The sequence below is a fragment of the Podarcis erhardii genome (genome assembly GCF_964252035.2).
Source record: "Podarcis erhardii genome assembly, chromosome: 1".
Classification (NCBI taxonomy): domain Eukaryota; kingdom Metazoa; phylum Chordata; class Lepidosauria; order Squamata; family Lacertidae; genus Podarcis; species Podarcis erhardii.
In genome coordinates, this window is record NC_138497.1 from 78,336,093 (window position 1) to 78,351,013 (window position 14,921).

Below are 14,921 nucleotides of genomic sequence, written 5' to 3' on the forward strand. Positions count from 1 at the left end.
CCACATACACAAAGCCTGTTACAAGGGTAGGGCCCAGCCCTCTCTCAACTGCTCTAACTCTCCATTCACATACATTACACCCACTTTGGGGGCTCCTCCCCAAGTAATGTCAAGCATGCATATGCTCTGCAAAGCCATTTGCTCACACAATCATATAATTACAGACTATACACATCTATTGAGTCACACACATGTTGCCAGATACACTTGTCTCAACCTGTACAGGAACAAAGAAAGTAGGTCCTGAAGCTATTTCTGCTTTAACCTATCCTGAGTTTAGATCTAAACACTAAACAGGACCTTAGGAAACAAAGGCCAAGCAATCCTTACATTTCAACGGAGACATAAGTCAACAAATACAGCACAAACTGAGCATTACCAACCCAAAAAGTGAAAGCTCTTTTTCGGGGGGGGGGGCAGAGGCTGCCTGCACATTCAGTCTGTGTTATATTTGTTTTTGGCAAGGGTGTCAATGTTTTGTCTGGTTTTCTTTTTGAGGGAAAGCATCACCATTTTTTCCTCTGTGAAATGGGTATTTTGTGATGCCAAGAGCAATTTCTTCAATTTCAAATGTGTTTCTGTGCCCAAAAAGGTTTCACGTTGTGTGTGAACCTGACCAAAGGCTTAAAACTATGGTTGAAGGAGAAATAAGGTTGCCATATTTCAAAAAAATTAGACATGAAAGTTGTTGAGCTATTTTGGATTGCATTAGGCATATCGTGCAATAAATATTTCTACTTAGGGTTGCCATACATCCAGATTTTCCCAGACATTTTGCCAATTTCCACCCAGACACTGCTTCCAACTGCAGTATTCCAGGTATGTCCAGGAAATTCCAGGCATATGGCAAGCCTAAGCAGAAATATTTATTGCAAGATATGCCTAATGCATTCCAGTATATAGCTTTATTGGAGGGTGTTTTTTAAAAAGTTAGCAGGACAAGTAAGTCAACAGAATGTTAAAGAAAATATATCTTCATCTATTCATCATATTCTTAACTTCCCTTACCTTATAGGCAGCTCAAGCATAATTTAACCCTTTAAAACAATTTCAAAAACATCAAACCCCAACGAAAATGGTTAAAACAACAAACTAACCAATTTAATCATTCTCTGTACAGCACCCATGATCTCAAAAAAACATAGTAACAAGCCACAATAATAAATAACAATTCTAAAAAATGTGTTTACCCCTGGTCCCTGGACTTCTTTTGAATAGTAACATTTAAAAATCCTTAATAAAAATGTTAGGTAACTGTTAGTCAAGTCTTGAAGCATGCATAAGGTCATATATTTATGATGAGCACACTGCAAATTCTGTATGACTAAGAAAGTGTCTACATCAGATAACAACAGACAAAAATAACTGTTTGCAAAGACAATAGACATGTGGTTCTAAAACCCTTAAGTATCTCCACAGAGTTAAAAACAAAGCTGATAGCAGCTCTACTCATGGACTAATATGCAGGGATGTTTAAAAATAAGCCTGCACACTTACCAACAAACAAAAGCCACAAACCACTCTTCCTTGCTCTCAAATACAAGACTAACTCATGAAAACATTATTAGGGCTTGCCTTTTAACCCATGACGGCTTTGTAAACTATTTGAATGAGCCAACAGGGAGGTGGAGGAAAAGGTCATGGAAATCTGCCCTCAATCAGAAGACCATGATTTCCCTCCCACCCAAAGAAAGTAAGATTTGCCCACATTTCTCTCACTTAGACTTTACTGTCCCTGTTTTCTACAGAGATTTCTTGAGAGATCCATAGAAAGCAAACAGTTGCCAAAGACTCCTGGTTATTATAATCTTTATCCCACAATTAATCTGTTCATCTTTAAGATGCCATTAGATTTTTTGGTTGGTTTTTTAAAACTCTGCCAAACTGCATCTGATGACATTAGGACGTTTGCCTGAACAAGGGCTGCATGACTTGCTCTATGAAGAGCAAACATGTTCTCTGCAGGTTTAAGACCAAATATTTGGGGAAAGACTTCTGCCATTGACAGGCACAAACCTGAACCCATCTAAATAAATTCCTCTATTATCAAGACACTTGTGGGAAAGAAAGGAACCTCAGACTCAAGCCACCTGATTTTTATATGGCTTCCAATGCCTAAAATGCATGGTTCCTAGACGGCTTAACTGAATATTAAACAGTTTGGAAAGCAAACACACACACAAGCCCAACCAATCTTATAGCAGCTTGGGAGAAATACACACTGAGCGAGGAGGAACTTTTCACATTTGTTATCCCTATGTTGCAATAGGAGCCATTCATGTGTACACACTATACCTTTAAAATGCATTTCCCCCCTCAAAGAATTCTGGGCTGTAAAGTTTACACCTCATGGAGTTACCATTCCCAGCAACCCATTAACAAACTACAGTGCCCAGAATTCTTTGAGGCAGAAAATGTGCTTCAAATGTGCTTTAAACGTATAGTGTGTCTGTAGTTGGAGTAAAATTACAGGGCTTTGGTTGAAAGAAATTGCCAGGGAATCATCCTGTTCCTTGGGAGTGCTGTGGTTGCCACCAATTGTCTTCTAGAAATATAGGAAGTGACCTTATACCAAGACAGGCCATTGGCTCATTTGGCTCAGCACTGGCAACTGGCATCAGCTCTCCAGGATTTAATGGAGGGCTCCTTCTGTATGCTCTACCACCGAGCTATGGCTCTGGTCTCTGTGTTATCACTGGAGGCCTCAGATGTGGCCCTGGGTCTTCCAGTTGCTGATCTCTATTTTAAACCCACAGCTAAGGAAAAATGCATTTGGTCAGTAAAAAGGATTTTATTTCACAATCTGCAGAGTTTAAGGAGAATCTCTGGCCTCAACCAAGCATATTTTAGGGAACTGTTTAGCTAATGACAAAGCCTGTGTGTGTGTGTGTGTGTGTGTGTGTGTGTGTGTAGAGAGAGGGAGAGAGAGAGAAGATCCTCTGTGTATTCAATAATATCATCTTACAGAGAGTGCTATAGAATCCTCAAGAGAGACAGTTGGCTCCGTTGTGTTTATATTGGGAAGTCAGCCTCCAAGACAGCTCTCTGAGGGGGTGATTGATGGAAACACCACTGCATAGAACATCATCATCTTAAATAAAGCTCCTTTCATTCTAAAAGTACTTTGCACCATTGATTTACAGAAGCCACTTCAACAGTTATTGAGATGAGAAGAACAATAAAAAAGGACTAGCGTCTTTCAGTGAAGTGTCAAGAGTGAGGCTCAGGAACACAACCCTTTTCGATCTGGACTAACTTTGCTAAACCCAGCCTCACTCCAGTCACTTTCACAAGGAAAGCTAATTTCTTGCACCTGAAGCCCTAATGCAGGACTACTGTGTGTTGCTGCTGGGTAGGGAGGAAAGACAATATCAGACCACCGATTTTAGGAAGAGAGTTAAAAACAAGCTGAAATAACCTGCTGTGCATTCTGATGCAAAATGACTGTAAAAGTCAGGATATAAATTTGCATGAATTGGTAATTTCTCCCCTTCCCTCAAGCCTAATTGCCTTGGGATGGAGTGGGGAGATTTTCTGTAGTGAGGGAAAGAGAAGTGAGAGGAAGAGGAGGAGGGGGGAGAAAGAAGAGGGGGGCCTCGTGCTCTGGCCCTGCCCACTTTGAGCTTCAGCCCCGCCCACCCTGACTCCAGCTCTGCCCCCCTTGCCCCCAGGGAATGAAGGCTTCAACATTTCCCTAGAAGCAAAGTAAATACTGTGACAAAATAAAGGGCACTAATGATTATGCACTTATACAGACAGGAGGGACTTGTGGACAACTTCTGCTCTCCTTGTGTGATGCCTCTTCTAAAATAGTCAGCTTGAGAGCAGAAGTTGTCCACAAATCCCTCCTGTCTGTTTTAAGTGCATAATCATTAGTGCCCTTTATTTTGTCACAGAATTGGCTGGTTAAGAGGAAAACCGAGGAAGTGAGTCACACAACTTAGGCCTGAGCAAAAGATTAGTCTATAAATACTTCTTGAAGATACTGACAAATGGAAGGAAACAGATGATAAAGGGAGGAGATTCACTGATAAACGGACACCTCAGAAAAATGCACACTGATGAAGAGAAATCTTGGGCATAAGAAAACTGATGGTGGACGAGTAAAGAGGCAAGAGTTCTAGAAATAAGATAGTGACTCATAACCAAAACAGGGAGACATGTAATTGTTGCTTAATACACAGGATTCTGATTATGTGATTAGGAATGTATTGACAGGGATGGAGATTTTCTTGCTAGAGTTTATGAGGACATGGCTTTCATATTACCACCTCTTCAGAGTTGAGGTGGCTGGTGACCATGAACAGGGCCTTCTTACTTTTCACATCCCACCTTTGGAATTCACTTCCCAAAGAAACAGAGTTAGCACGTCTCCACTCTCATTTATATGGCAAACATATTAAAAACATTTCTCTTGGGCATTTTCCTAAAGATTGCTGCCTCTAAATTGCTCCCTTTCTCTGATGTAGTCTTGGTGTGTTTGGCTCTATTGGCTTTTTAAAATGCATTTTTAAAAAAATAAGTCAACTTTTAAACATGATTTGATAGTTTTACACGAGCCACCTTAATAATTTAATAATAATAATAATTTATTATTTATACCCCACCCATCTGGCTTTGTTTCCCAAGCCACTCTGGGCGGCTTCCAACAGAAGATTAAAAATACATTACAACATCAGTCATTAAAACATCCCTAAACAGGGCTGCCTTCAGATGTCTTCTAAACGTCAGGTAGTTGTTTATTTCCTTGACATCTGATGGGAGGGTGTTCCACAGGGTGGGCGCCACTACCGAGAAGGGCCTCTGCCTGGTACCCTGTAACTTCGCTTCTCGCAGTGAGGGAACCGCCAGAAGGCCCTCGGCGCTGGACCTCAGCATCTGGGTTGAACAATGGGGGTGGAGACACTCCTTGACATCAAATGATGTAAAGGCAACATAGGTGCCAACTATAGGAGGCCCAGGAGGCCTGGGGGCTGTGATGCAACTTCCGGTACAAACCGGAAGTCACGTTGGGAGGTCTCGCGAGGACTCGGGCATGATCTCAGAGGCCCCACAAGGCCTGGGCCCCAAGTTGGCGCCCGTGAAAGTCAGGATATAAATATATTAAATAAATGTAGCAGAACCTGCTGGAAATGAGCTGCCTGGGTCCACCAATCCACGCTGGAAGAGATGGGAGCCCTTGCTTTTTAACAAGAGGAACATTTAGCACACACCAAGAGCAGGAATACACATTATCAACAGCCGTGAAACCAATGATTTACCATAATCTGAATGGACCAGAAATGGATGCAAATGTAATTCCAGGATGTGCCACTAACTTGCAGCAGAGCCAGGGACCACTTTTTCAGCCACATTTCTGTTCCTTTCTTACAGCAAGCCGTGGACAGATTTACACAAGTTTCCCTGCCTTCCATTTTGAAATCCAAGCACATTTGTCACTATTAATAAATAGAAAGCCTCATTCCTATCCTTTCCAGAGGAAGGGAAGGGGACTGCTCAGAGTGGGGGGTGCAGTATACTGCATTGTCCAAAACCACGGCTGTAATTCCATGCACACTTACTTTGGAGTAAACACTACTAAAATGAGTGGAACTTACTTCTGAATAAAGATGCATCAGTGCCAGTGAGAGGATGGTTCTCAGTCAAGCTCCCCTCCCCGCTCTGTTGCTACAACAGCCATAACCACCTACTAAACCAGATCCTGAAATTAATCCTCCGGGGAACCAAAATTAACAGTGCTTGTTGCTAAAAACACAAGTGCTTCCCTCTCCCTATATTCCCCACCTTCCCAGCGCCACATAGTTTTGAGAGGACCCAGCAAAATTGTTGCTCAGCTGCTTTGAAGAGCTCTCTGTATACATCAGAGGGAAATCAATGGGCAGTCCATCAACAAAAAGACAAGGGCGGTTTAAAAAGGCAGTTTATTGGCAAGCCAGACGCCAATGCTGGAGGGAAGGCACAGCAGCACCTAAACTCTGCAACAAAACTGTGGAAAGCACATTTCTCTGAATGTGGAACTGACACAGTCAGCCCAGTTCCAGTTCCCACAGCAAATCCTCTACACACCAGAGGTTTTCAACCTTTCTGAGTCCACGGCTCCCTTGACCAACTACTTTCTTTCTGCGGCACCCCTGTGAGGCTCAGAAGCCCAGTTATGTCACCCCTTGTCTGCAGAGCTAGCAGCATTTCACCCTTTTTGAACACCCTCCCTTGTGGAATATTCTCTCAGCCTCCTCTCCTGTCTCCTTGGGTGTCCTTGGGCAGCCACTGCTCCCCCGTGCTCCAAAGAGATGTGCCTCCTCATGCTGCCCCACAGGGACCTGGGCAGAGGATGCCCTCAGGCTCAGTGGCCCAACAGAGACTGGCCAAAGGTGAACACGAAGCAGCAGTGGCAGCAGCAGGGCTGCCACAACGAACAGCTGTGCAAGCCCTTTAGAAGGCAGAAACTCAAGAGGGCATCAAAAGAGGGAGGGAAAGAAAGGAGGATAGAGGCCAGTGTTGACTGTGGCACCCCTGACCATCATTCAAGGCACCCCAGGGTACCACGGCACACTGGTTGAAAAACACTGCTCTACACTACAGCATGGCTGGCTTACCCATCGCCCTCAGGATGTTGCTGAACTATAAAGCCCATCACCTCTGACCACTGGGCCATGCTGGTCAGGTTTGATAGGAATGTCAGTCCAGCAATATCTGGAGGAATAATTAGCCACCTCTGCTCCACCACAAAGGTAGTGGAAGCACTCCCACAAAGGGATCAGTACACAGTTTACCTCACTGTTAAAATGCTTATACACAGTGCCTATCAAAGTGAATGTAGCTAAATGGCTCTTTTCTTCTCTTCTCTTCTCTTTTCTTTTCTTTTCTTTCTTGTTTTAAGCAGCAGGGTTCTAAATAATTTCACATAAAAGAAGCACATGTGTTGCTCCCTTTGTTTTCAGCTGACATCTATCTATTGAACACAAAAGCAGTGCAGTGACTGAACAGACACTATACACTGGATGCACAGAGGTTTCATAGCAGGAACTACTGCAGGCAGCTAGAGCTTTTCCATATCATCACTTTTTCTGCACAAAAGAAGCATACAGCTGTTTCTTTTTTACTTGTGCAGGATCCTGCCCTCATTTTCCCAGTAATTTGAAGAATACCTTATATGTTTAAAATGCCACACTTTGTGGACAGACCATGTCTATCATCATACTGAATGCAATTGCACAAGTCATAGGTGCCCACTGGACATGGTCTTCTGCAACACAAATGGGGAATAAGTGACACAACTATCCCTCTCTCTAGCCTCTGCACTATCTGCCACCTTAAAAAATGCTTTCGAGACTGAGAAAGAACATGGCCATATTTCTCTTCCTCCACTTCCCAGCTACCCCCATGTCTCTGAAATGGGACAGGTGAACTGTATTTGAACCTTCCAGTAGCACCTTAAAGACCAACTGAGTTAGTTCTAGGTATGAGCTTTCGTGTGCATGCACACTTCTGAAGTGTGCATGCACACGAAAGCTCATACCTAGAACTAACTCAGTTGGTCTTTAAGGTGCTACTGGAAGGAATTTTTTTATTTTGTTTTGACCATGGCAGACCAACACGGCTACCTATCTGTAACTGTATTTGAACCGAAACACAGGAATTTATTTCACAAAGACGAAAATAAGACTGCTCTGAGAGCTACTGGGTCTTATAAGAGGAATAAGGATCTTTGCTCTCCACTGAGAATGAATGAATATACAATCAAATACAGCTAGCTGTATTTGGCAGTAACCAGCTGCATCAAATGTTAGACATACTCAAAGCAGGCACACTGAAATTAATGGGTTTAGGTTAAGAACCCACCGAAATTAAAGGCAATAATGGAGTGTGACAAATATTGGATACAACCTACCGGTAATTCTTTTTTTACTTCCAATAATATACTTTCAATTAATGTCTTAAGTTTTACCAAAGCAGACGTATTTAAATTATAAAATCATAAAATGTTTCAATAGACAACCAAACATGATGAACACTATCTTCCATTTTCTTCCAGAAATCACCAGAGGGCATAATGCATAAGACTGATATCTGACACCCAGCACCTCTAACCATCAATATGCTTGGGTTCTGCAAGGTGATATAATCATATACACTTATGTTGACTATCCCTCAGAATCAAAGAAACAGGCTGAAAAGGGTAAATTGACTGCTTATTATAAATAACAACCCATTTCCTATATGTCTTTATAGTGTCAAAAGGTAATGCTATAGTTATTGGTCACAGGCGGAATAATTTACCCTGGTTTCTGTTACTAAGTGGAAACAAGAATAATTCCTTTCCTGTTTTTTGAAAAAACAAAACAAAATATTGAGGCAACACAATGCTGCTGCATCCCAGGGTAAAGTTTCCTGCTTGGCATGTAGGTTTAAATGCAAGGACTCTTAACAGCCACCACTGCAAGTGAGGAAATATGTGGGGAATGATTTCAACCTTCCCTACCCAGTTTATTCCTGGATGAACAGAACTTGTAAGAATATGGATTTTCCTTGCAATGTCTTTGAACCGGACAGTGCTTTGCTCCACCCTGGTCCTGTTTACTCCCACACCACGCTGAGCTAAGCCAAAGTTTGGCTTAACACAGGGGTGGGGAACTTTTCTCAGTCCAAGGCCGGCAATCCATTCTGGAGAACCTTCCGAGTAATAATAATAATAATAATAATAATGCCAGTGGCAGGCAGTGAGAACGGAGGCAAAAGCAGGCAGAGCACTTAGTGTAAATTTTATCTTTGCACAGTAGGCCAATTTCTACACACACACAACCTCCTCTGTCCTCCATCCAGCAAGAAAAATACATTACAGTGGTACCTCGGTTCTTGAACTTAATCCATTCCAGGAGTCCGTTCAACTCCTGAAACCGTGTGCCAACCAAGGCGCAGCTTCCGATTGGCTGCAGGAGCTTCCTGCACTCAAGCAGAAGCGGCGTCAGTCATTTGGCTTCCGAAAAATGCTCGCAAACCAGAACACTTACTTCTGGGTTTGCGGTGTTCGGGAGCCGATTTGTTTGGGAGCCAAGCCGTTTGAGTAACAAGGTACCACTCTATCAGAGTTCAAGATTATATTTTAAAAGATGTTTTTCTAGCCCTGGCAGGTGGGAGGGAAGGTAAGTGGTGGGTTTTGGTGCAAAAGAAGTAGGAACAAGTAGCCAAGAGATGCTTTGCCACATGTTGACTGAGGGGATGGGCTTGGGGTCTAGCAGTAGGCCATAGATTTAAGGTTCATATTACCACTGGGAACTGTGGGCCTTTTTTCCAGCATGCAATGTTGAACTGTCTCTGCTACACTGGCTTCTCTTTAGCCATCTGTGTGGCTAGTAGCAAAGTCCAGCCTGCCCCGCAGGAGTGGCTCCTCTCAAACTGGAATTAATACTGGCTTTGTTTTCATTGCAGGAGGCCCATATGCTATTTTAGGGCAACTTCCAGCACTCTCTGTGGGAGCTGTACTCAGCAGTCCTAGGGCAGCATGTTTCCTTTAGGAACAAAAGGAAATAATGTTCCTGGGTCAGAGGACATGGTTTTTGAGAGGATGGGCGGAGGGGGGAAGCACATTTCATGGAACAAGGCTGGTTTAAGCTACGAAGTGTTGTGGAACAGATTGCATGGGATAGCAAATTCCAGAGGGAACCCAACTTCCCTTACACACACACACACACACACACACACACGTGTGTGTCATTTAAAGCAAAATCAGTTTGGGTTCTTGGACATTTTCACATCTAAATGGATAAATAAAAAATGAGCCATGCACTGCTGCAGAGACAAGTGTGAGGGCCTGCTCCTGTGATTCCCCATTGCTAACACTATGAGCACCCCAAGGATGCAACTTGGCAAATGGCATGCTAGAAATGCTGGCACGAGGTGTGTGTTTACTCCATCAAGAATCCTGTTCTGTTACACAACCTTCAGAGCAGGGGATGGAAAATCAGCTATGTTTCTTTTAAACACATGTTTTCTTTGCCAAAAGCAATTACATATTCAAAGTGAAGGCAGCTAGAATTTTAACATGGCAGGCAGTCTTTTTCTTGTGAAAACCTATTGAATTTATTCCAAGTTTGTTTGCTTTTAAAACCCACTGACATAGTCCATGCCTACTTACATTGATTTCCCACGACCCCATTAATTTTTAACTAAGTTTAATGTGAGCAAATGAAAGGCTGACAACATCACGGCAGGTTTTGAATTTTGATGACTGGTGGCGTATCCTGAAATCCAAGCGAAGTTCAGGGCCCCACTGTGGTAAATACTTGCTTTCTAGTCTTGAGCTTCTTGCTGCCTGCTACCCCTGCCTTCAGTCAGACCCTTCCACCTAAGCCAGTCTAAAGTAAATGCTTAAAGAAGCCTGGTCACAATGTGTGTCAAGCCTGTAAATCGCCATTCAACTATAGTGACTCAGAATCACCTGCAGCCAACCAGACATTTTTAATATATAAATGGGAAGAGCGTATGCCCTTTATATTCTTTCAGCCTATCAATTGCCACTAACGAAGGCAGAAAGGGGAGGGTACAAGCAAATAGTAAAAGTATGTGTAAGCTAATTTGCACATTTGAGATATATGCCTTTTAGTACAGTGGTACCTCGGGTTACATACGCTTCAGGTTACAGACTCCGCTAACCCAGAAATATTACCTCGGGTTAAGAACTTTGCTTCAGGATGAGAACAGAAATCGTGCAGCGGCACAGCGGCAGCAGGAGGCCCCATTAGCTAAAGTGGTGCTTCAGGTTAAGAACAGTTTCAGGTTAAGAATGGACCTCCGGAACAAATTAAGTACTTAACCCAAGGTACCACTGTATTTGGAATCTCCACACTTTCTTCCATTGCCACAAGAGGCTGAATCCACAGAGGTAAGGAACTGAGAATGGCATAAAATGGGAAGACTACAGAAGTGAACCTAAAAAGATGAGGACCTGAGAATGAGAGATGAACTCCTTTAGTTGGCCCACCCACTAACACTTGGGACAAAGCCTCCAGGTCAGCAAGGTGCACACATTCCCAGTCTAGGAAAATGTGCTCTCCATGTATCCACATTTCAACCTGGGGAATGGTCCAAGTTAGGTCTAGACTAGTTGCAATCCTATGTATATTTACACAAGAGCAGGTTCCTCTGAAATAAGTTGGGGCGTACTTTGTAGAAAAAGATTGTAGCTTAATAACTAATCAGTTAGGCTTGCTTCAACCCAGTAAACGTGATAGGTTCAGGCCACAGCTAACTCTGCATGGCACCAAGGCTACACATAGACTAGTTCTCCTAAACTCACAGAGGAAGCCTGTGCCACCCAAAGCAAGATGGTGTGTATAACCTTTAAAAATAAATAGAACAGTGTTATTCTTTCACAACCTCTTTCACAAAGAGATGTATGTTTTGGTCCAGAAATTAACATGCTCTCCAGATATCTCTCACCTTAGAACCCTTGCTGCAATGCAAGACCCAGAATCTGATTCATTACAGTATTTCACTCCAAACTCAGGTAAACTTGACTTTCTTATGGCCTGCATTGTTTAAAAAATGGACTTTGCTCCTTTAAGGCTCGGTTCCAGCCCTTGACAGTCAATGCCAGGAAATTCCACTGCAGCCTGCAGCTTTTTGCCTTTGTTTGTTCTAAGATCCTAGATACAGTTGCCCAGAACTGCCTACAGGTCCAACTGCCCTTTGCCGTCCTCTCTTCTTTTTTCATTTTCCCCTCACAGTTGCCTGAGCCACACCATTTGCCCCTTTCCCTGCTAGGCCACAACCCTCTCCTTTCCTCCATCATGGCCTGCACACACATACAAACATGCAGATAAACACATACCCTCCTCAGTCAACTGAGGATCGAAACAAATAATACAATCGCAAGAAGCATATGCCCTGCCCCACCCCAGACCGTGCAAGATTGTACAATCCATTAGATAATTAAGAGGTGCAGCTTCTTGGATGCCCTAGCTAGCCTGGCACTGTGGTGTAATGCAGCACTTCAAGAAAAAGCTCCTTTTACTATAATGTCTTCCCATTACAGAGGAGGAAGGGTGTGTCTGCAAAAATAAAAGGAAACAGCATTAGCGGCTTCTGCAGCCCAAAGGGGATTCTCAAAGGCCTGTATCAGGGGAGGTCACTCGCCAGACACTGTTGGATTAAAATGTCCATCATTCTCAGGCATCAGTTGGGGCTGATGGAAGTTGGGAGCCTAACATCTGAAGGGTTGCAGATTCCCCAACTTTGTTCTATACCATTCACATTTACAGTTCTTAAGAAAATGTAGTGAAATATAGTTCCCAGAAAAATCATGGGAGGAAGTGAACAAATGTTCACAAATGCTTTATCATGGCCTGCTTCCACTGCTACATGTGTAGGGGCAACCTGCATCACACCTCAGAAAAGATGCATATGAACTATTTCTGCATTTGTCTCACCACAGAGGAAGAAATGCAAGTATCTTCTCCCCACATTATGGTGGTAATATGGCTCACTCATGCTTCCTCATCATTTGCATAACTGCCTTCAGAAGTCAAGAGTAGTCAGACAGGTGCAGAGTTAAAACAGAGGCAGATCGCATGGAGCCCCTGCAAAGTTTTCTTGCATGTTCAATACTGAACTTAAATTGCTGGTGATGGGTTCTGAAACAAAACTTTCGTCCCCAAGAATCACTTCAAGATAAAGGGCCTTATGCAATCCCTATTGTAATCCAGTAAATCACACTGAATAGTAAAATGTATTAGATTTTTTTAAATCTGACATTTCATGTACATTTTAATTTTTTTGAAAAAAGTTAGACAGCAAATGAAATGATGCATTAAACAGATTTAAAAGTAGCATAGAGAGCCATCTCTCTGGAATACATATTCATTTATTTTCTGCCCTGCTATGTACTCTACTCCAACTGGTTTTTCAGTCTTGAAACTCTTGCCAAATGTGCATATATATGGTGGGCAATGATGGGTGAATTCTCTGAAATCTCTCATCTGTACTCAATGTTATTCCACCCAAGCAAAATCATTTCCAGCTGACTGTTTGCCCCAACCTTGTTGACCTAAGTAAGGCTTGGATTCCCAATGGCTGAGCCCTTAATCCAGGCACTGGATGAACCAAAAACCCCACAGCACAGGAAATGAACTCTTTGAAGGTGTGCCTACACAGTTAAGCCTAAAGTCCAGATAGCAAAAACTTCCCTCAGAAGCCATATACTTTTAGACTGTTTCCCACATTTTCTTCACTATTATCACAGCTATCCAGAAAGAGGAAGGGTCCAGATTAGGCAGATTGAAACAGATTGTGTTGCAGAATCCTGCTGTACAAAAGTTCATTCTTTTCAAATGTTTTCCCTTAACTGCTGTGATGGCCAGGATGTAGGCAGAAAGCTTTTTTGATTTTAAACAGAAAGAAAACATTTAAGTGTATATAAGCCAACGGTATCCTTTAGGTTTCATGCTAAAGAAACATCAAGATACTAGTCAGAATTTTTAGTCAGAAATGTTTGGGTTCCTTAGTTAGCATTTCCAGCTTGCCCTTTTAATCTTGTGGCTCGTTCTGTTTTTGTTTCACTGCATTTATAAATGGTTGTCACACTTTCTGCACTCCACACCCTTGGATTCGCATGATGAAGGGGTGGTTAAGAAAAAATGTTATGAAATAAACGGAAAAAATGCGGTCTGGAGAGAGGAATTTGAGCCACCCATGCGTTTCAAAGCAAAAGGAACTCTACCCTCTGCTCTCTCCCCCTCACACACCAAGTTCGAGCTCACTCCCTCGGAGATCAAAACAACATTCACCTTCGTGGGCCTCGTACCTTCTTCTCCCCGCGCCGCCCTTTCCAAGCCTGACCCCAACCGAGGGGCCCCTTTCGGCGCTCCTGCGCCGCCCACCCTCCTCCTCCTCCTCCTCCTCCTCGAAGCAAAAGGCATCTTGGCTTCCCCAGACCTGCGCAAAGAGGAAGAGAAGTCTCCCATCCCTCGCACTCTCACCCAAGCCGCTTTCACTAACTTTGCGGGCCTCGCGCGCCCACATTTGCTCCCCTCCTCCTCGCTCAACTCCAGGAAGATTCAAACCTGCCCAAACAACCTCGCAAAAGCAAGCGCGCTTTCCTTGCTTCAAGGCCAGAGCGCGAGGGTTGCCTTTGTTGCCGCTCCAGGTGGATGGATTTCCGCCGCCGCCCGCCTCCCCTCCCCTCTTTCTGGCCACTTGCTTGCTTTCCTTCCCTTACACGCAAGCAACCTCGTGCGCGCCCGATCCAACAAACCCCCGGGCCCCAGAGCCGGCGCAGACCTTTTTCCTCGCGATGACGGTGGTCTTCTCTGTTCTCGGCGAGAATCCGTTTCCAGACAGCGCGGCGAGCGAGACTGCAAAGCAAGCGGCTACTACTCCGCAGACCCCTCCCAGTTCTCGGCCCCTGCGGCTAATGGAATATTTTTAACTGTTTGAATAAACTCTGATCTTTCTCTGCGACGAGTCTGGGACGCCTAGCGGAAGAAGGCGATCATTGCCCTTCAGTTAGGCGGGGCAGAGAAAGTTTGAATCCTAGTCCTCAATCAGGACTAGGATTGTAGGAGCGACTGTTCTGAATGGAGGCGGATTATTCCTATACTGGATTCTCTAAGGGCATGGCTATGTCGATTATTTTTTAAGTTGCTTTCTAAACCCACCTCTTTAGGGTGCATATACCCTCCCAAGGTGAGTTACAGCACCTCACATGAAACATTTAAATTCTAACATTTAAAATAGCAGTAAAAACATTAAAGCAGACAAAAAAAATATGTGGCAAAACCATAAAATCACTCAAATGCTCACTGGAATTCGTGTGGAACAGAAGGGATGGTACCTTTATTTTAAATTACTAGAGGCTGCAATCCCATGCAGCTTTAAGGCACATTTCGAAGAGGTTGGACCAAAGTTGGTAAATTCTTTGATCT

At 43.5% G+C, this 14,921-nt stretch overlaps 1 protein-coding gene across 2 annotated transcripts in view; it reads right to left on the reverse strand.

The window, feature by feature from the left end:
• CD151 (CD151 molecule (Raph blood group)) overlaps positions 1 to 14,432 on the reverse strand; it is a 43,947-nt gene extending 29,515 nt beyond the window's left edge. Inside the window, exon 1 of one of the 2 annotated variants that reach the window (XM_081880692.1) lies at positions 14,278 to 14,432. The gene's annotated coding sequence lies outside the window, so the exon portion shown is untranslated. The remainder of the gene's footprint in view (positions 1 to 14,277) is intronic. The other variant, XM_081880691.1, reaches the window with a different exon arrangement.
• Between the last annotated feature and the right edge of the window lie 489 nt (positions 14,433 to 14,921).